This window comes from Desmodus rotundus, chromosome X (assembly GCF_022682495.2).
Source record: "Desmodus rotundus isolate HL8 chromosome X, HLdesRot8A.1, whole genome shotgun sequence".
Taxonomy (NCBI): Eukaryota; Metazoa; Chordata; class Mammalia; order Chiroptera; family Phyllostomidae; genus Desmodus; species Desmodus rotundus.
This window is the reverse complement of record NC_071400.1, coordinates 47,083,620-47,089,619: the sequence shown is the minus strand read 5'-3', so window position 1 is coordinate 47,089,619 and position 6,000 is coordinate 47,083,620.

The window sequence follows — 6,000 nt, the reverse complement described above, 5'->3', positions numbered from 1 at the left end:
ACATTGTAAATATATATGCACCCAACATAGGAGCACCCAAATACATAAAGAAAATCTTGGAGGATTTCAAGAAAGATATTGACAGCAACACAATTATAGTAGGGGAGTTTAATACCCCACTGTCAAAGATGGAGAGATCTTCTAAATGAAATAATAACAAAGATATTGTGGCATTGAACAAGGCCTTGGGTGAAATGGACTTAACTGATATATATAGAGCCTTTCATCCGAAAGAAGGAAAATACACATTCTTTTCAAATACACATGGAACATTTTCAGAGATAGATGACATGATAGGACACAAAACAAGCCTCAACAAATTCAAGAAAATTGAAATCATATCAAGCATTTTCTCTGACCACAAGGGACTGAAACTACAAACAAATCTCAAGGAAAAACCCCAAACACTCAAAAACATGGAGATTGAATAGCATGCTATTAAACAATGAATTGTTGAAAAGTGAGATTAGAGGAGAAATCAAAAAGTTTGTGGAAACAAATGAAAATGAACTCACAACAATCCAAAAACTATGGGACACGGGAAAGACAGTCCTGAGAGGGAAGTTTATAGCAGTACAGGCCTACCTAAAAAGCATAGAAACAGCTCAAATAAACAACCTAACGGTACACCTACAAGAACTCAAGGAACAACAACAAAGACAACCCAGAGCAAGTAGAAGGAGGGAAATAACCAATATCAGAGCAGAATTAAATGACATAGAGACTAAAAGCACAATTGTAAGGATCGAAGAATCCAGGAGCTGGTTCTTTGAAAAGATTAAATTGACAAGCCTTTAAGTAGGCTCATCAAGAAAAAAAAAGAGAGGACCCAAATAAACACAATCAGAAATGAAAGAGGAGAGACTACAATGGATAGCACCGAAATACAAAGGATTGTAAGAAATTACTACGAAGAACTGTCTGCCAAGACATTTGAAAACCTAGGTGAAATGGACAAATTTCTAGAAAAATATAGCCTTCCAAAACTCAATGAAGAAGAGACAGAAAGCCTGAACAGACCAATGAGAGCGGACTAAATAGAAGCAGTAATCAAAAATATCCAGGAATTCAAAAGCCCTGGACCAGATGGTTTTACAGAAGAATTTTACAAAACATTTAAGGAAGAACTAGCCTGTATCCTTCTCAAACTATTCCAAAAATCCAAGAAGAAGGAAGACTCCCAAACTTATTTATGAAGCGAGCATCATCCTCTTTCCAAAACTAGATAAAGACACAACAAAGAAAGAAAATTATAGACCAATATTGGTAATGAACATAGACACTGAAATCCTCAACAAAATATTGGTAAACTGCATCCAGCAATACATTAAAAAGATCATACACCATGACCAAGTGGGATTCATCCCAGGGATGCAAGGATGGTACAATATTCGCAAATCAATAAACATAATACATCACATAAACGAAAGCAAAGACAAAAATCACATGATCATATCAATAGATGAAGAAAAAGCATTTGATAAGGTACAGCACCCAGTTATGGCTAAAACACTCAGAAAATTGGGAAAAGAGGGAACATTCCTCAAGATAATAAAGGCCATATTAGAGAGACCTACATCCAACATCATACTCAATGATCAAAAACTAATAACTTTCCCATTAAGATCAGGAGCAAGAGAAGGTAGTCCACTTTCACCACTTCTATTCAACATAGTATTGGAATTCCTAGCCACAGTAATCACACACAAAAAGAAATAAAAAGCATCAAAATTGGGAAAAAGGCAACAAAACTGTCATTGTTTGCACATGACATGACAGTGTACATAGAAAATCCTACAGACTTCACCGTAAAACTACTTGTCCTGATAAATGAATTTGACAAAACAGCGGGATACAAACTCGATATTAAGAAATCAGAGCCATTTTTGTAAACCAACAATGAAATATCAGAAAGAGGAATCAGGAAAAAAAATTGCATTTGATATAGCTCAAGAAAAATAAAATACCTAAGAGTAAAAGACCTGTACTCAGAAAACTACACAACACTGAAGAAAGAAATGAAGAAAGATGGAAACAAATGGAAGCATATACTTTGTTCATGGATTGGAAGAATCAACATCATCAAAATTTCCATGCTACCTAAAGGAATTTATAGATTCAATGCAATCCCTATTAAAGTACCCATGCCATATTTCACAGATATAGAACAAACACTTCAGAAATTTATATGGAACCATAAATGACCCCTAATAGCCGCAGCAATTTTGAGAAAGAAGAACAAAGCAGGAGGGGTCACAATAACTGATATCAAACTACTACAAGGCCACTGTAACCAAAATAGCCTGGTACTGGCATAAGAAGAGACACATAGACCAATGGAGCAGATTAGAGAGCCGTAAATAAACCCAAGTCTCTATGGTCAATTAATATTTGACAAAGGGGGCAACAGCATATAAAGGAGTAAAAATAGCCTCTTCAACAAATGGTGTTGGGAGATCTGGGCAGCTACAGGCAAAAAAATGAAACTTGATCACCAACTTACACCACACACAGAAATAAATTCAAGGTGGATAAAAGACTTAAATATAAGTCATAACAGCATAAAAGTCCTGGAGGTGAACATAGGCAGGAAAATCTCTGATATTCCACACAACAATATTTTCACTGATATGTCCCCTAGAGCAAAGGACATAAAGGAAAGAATAAACAAATGAGATCTCATCAAAATAAAAAGCTTCTGCATAGCTAAGGAAAACAGCATTAAAATGAAAAGAGAACCAACCATATGGGAAACCATATTTTCCAATAATACTTCAGACAATGGTTTGATCTCTAAAATATTTAAAGAACTCACATGACACCACTCTAGGGAGACAAAAAACCCAATTAAAAAATGGGCAAAGGACTTGAACAGACACTACTTCAAGGAGGACATACGAAGAGTCTAGAGACATATGAAAACATGCTTAGCATTGTTAGCCATCAGAGAGATGCAAATTAAAACCACAATGAGATACCACCTCACACTGGTCAGAATGGCCATCATAAACAAACTAACAAACAACTAGTGTTGGAGAGGATGTGGAGAAAAGGGAATCCTAGTGCACTTTTGGTGACATGCAGACTGATGCAGCCACTATGGAAAACAGTATGAAATTTCCTCAGAAACTAAAACTGGGGCTGCCTTTTGACCTGGCAATTCCACTGCCCAGATTATTCCCTAAGAACCCTGAAACACCAATCCAGGAGAAGCTATGCACCGCAATGTTCATAGCAGCACAATTTACAATAGCCAAGTGCTGGAAGCAACCTAAGTGCCCATAAGTAAATGAATGGATCAAAAACTATGGTACATTTACATGATGGAATACTATGCAGCAGAAAGAAAAACAGAGCTCCTACCTTTTGGGACAGCATGGATGGAAGTGGAGAGCATTATGCTAAGTGAAATAAGCCTGGTCGTTAAAGACAAATACCATATGATCTTACCTTTAAGTGGATCCTAATCAGCAAAACAAACAAGCAAGGCAAATGTAACCAGAGAAATAGAAATTAAGAATAAAATGTCAGTAACCAGAGGGGAGATGGTAGGGGATAATGGGGGGAAAAAGGTAAAGGTTTTTCAGGAATGACTATAAAGGACAGATGGACAAAGCCAAGGGGGGTTGGAACCAGGGGAGAGAGGTGGGAATGCCTGGGGTGTGTGATAGGAGTGTGGGTGTAAAGGCAGAATACTGTACTTGAACAATAATAAAATTTTTTTAAAAAGCACATACTAATCTGGTCTTCTTTCCTTTGGAATAATCATAGCTTCAATGCTCTCTTCTAAAATGCAGATGGTGTGTATTACCCTTTAACATCAATGCACTGATTGGACATACTTTCCCCTAACTGGAGAATAGGGAGAAGGTGGTAAATGGGGAGGGGTGCAAATTTGGAAGAGTGATTGCCAAGGATGCATATTTTCCTGTCTTCACAATATTGCTCAGGCACAGCCCTGGCTCTCCTATAGTCTTTTGTCTATAGTCTCCTATAGTCTATAGTCTCCTATAGTTATTGCTTTGCTTCCAGAATTAGTAAGGAATTAGAGTGTTCCTACCTCCTTCTAATTATGCCATGTTTGGAAAGTCACTTTTTAGAAATGGTGGCCTATCCCCAGTTGGACTTAATCTGGAAGGAAGTACTGAATGACAGAGCATTCCTACTGCAATCAAGAGACACAGTTCTTACGTCCTCTGTGAGGTATTTGGAAAGACCTTTAGGGATGAAAAGCTCATGTCCTTTTGCTCATCTATTTCCATTAATTAGGCCCTTTGTCATCATAAATTTACTCTGTTAGCTGAAGTTTCTCATGCTGTGATCTTCAGGAAACATAGGGTCTAATCCTGGTTTACCTTTTAACCTAAACTTGTGACCTTATCAGTAGCCTTTTAACCTTTTTATATTAGGTTATGAACTACACAAGAAAATTGGTCTTAATCACTCATAGTCATAGTTGGAAGGGAGGCCTGGAGAGAGGGGCAGGTGAAGTGAAGTGAAGTAGGGTAGGAAAAGAAATGGACAAGAGAAGGAGTGGGTTTTTTAAATTAAAAACTATTGCTGAACTTGATCACCCATCTTATTTTCTAAATTTGGCTCTGAGTGACTTTTGGCTGTTTGCCAAAATCAAGTCTACCCTCAAAGGACAAAGATTTGTCACTACTGAGGATATTCAAAAGAATGTGCCAGAAGCTCTAAACTCAACTAAAGATGAGTTCCAAAAAACATTTTGAGCAATGGGAACATCATTGCAATAAAGGTACAGGGATTGAATCTCCCAAGGTGCTAGTCTGAAGGGGACACCACTCCTTTGGATGTACATGTCATTATACACTTGTGAAAAAGCAACGGTCACATTACATTATGGTCACATTTGAAATTATTGCCTGTTTCCTCTCCTTTCATTCTCAATGGCAATTGGCAATAGGCAATAGCTGGTTGCCAAGTTTTAAAGCTATGTGGGATTTTTACCTTAGTTTATTCTGTACTTATGACTATTAGTTTCCCTTTGCTGTACATGCAGTAAAACTATATTGCATTTGTATAATGCTTTATGTTTTTCAAGGCAATTCATATTCAGATAATAATTTCCTGGAGTGAAGGAACCCATCTTAATTGTTTTTGAGTACTCAAACCCTAGAACAATGCCTTACCCATAACACTCAATAAATGAATGTTCATGGACTAGAATAGCTCTCCTCTAATTTTATCTTTAAGACATTCTTGTAAAGAAGGCAGACTAGGTATTATTCAGTATACTTTTCCTATTTTACATGGACTCAGGGCACAAAGAGTACTGTGTGTATGGGGTGGAGGCATCTACTGTAGTAGTGTTTAAGGCTATCAATCAGTAGTGGCTATTCTTACTTAGTTTATAGAGCTAGCTGGTGGCAAAGCCCAAGCTGGAATTCAGGGCTAACTTTAAGAGTCAATTTCTTTGCACAGTATAAGGTGGAAATGAGAGTGAAATAAAGTGGTCTAGACTCTAGAGACTTGGTCAGCTAATGGAGAACAGAAGCCCCTGATGACCTTTCTGCTTCTTTTGCAAAGACTTGTTTGAAATTTATGTTCAAGACCATATAGTCCAGTGCCTGTACCTTTCAGAATTATTGTCCTAGGCTTGAAGGAGATATTTTTTGACTCAGTGATTCCATTCATGGATGCCAGACCCTCTTTCAGTCCCCATCCTCCCAGAGAATGGAGACAACTTTGTATAAATAAATAAACAAACAACACACATATATACAAATATATACTACATATACAAAATGACAGACTGGCCACTGATTACAGGATGAAATCTCAGGTAGCATTTCCTTGCATTCCAACTTCCAATGCTATGGAACAGAGCTAAACACCAGCCTATTTTGGCCTGTTTCGTGATTTCAGAAACATAAATCCAGTTCACTGAAGTGTCTCCTGTTTATATCAGCTATCCAAGGCCTCTCAAGACTTTATTCATGAAGTCATTAAAATTCCTTATAATTTCCTTAGGCAAAG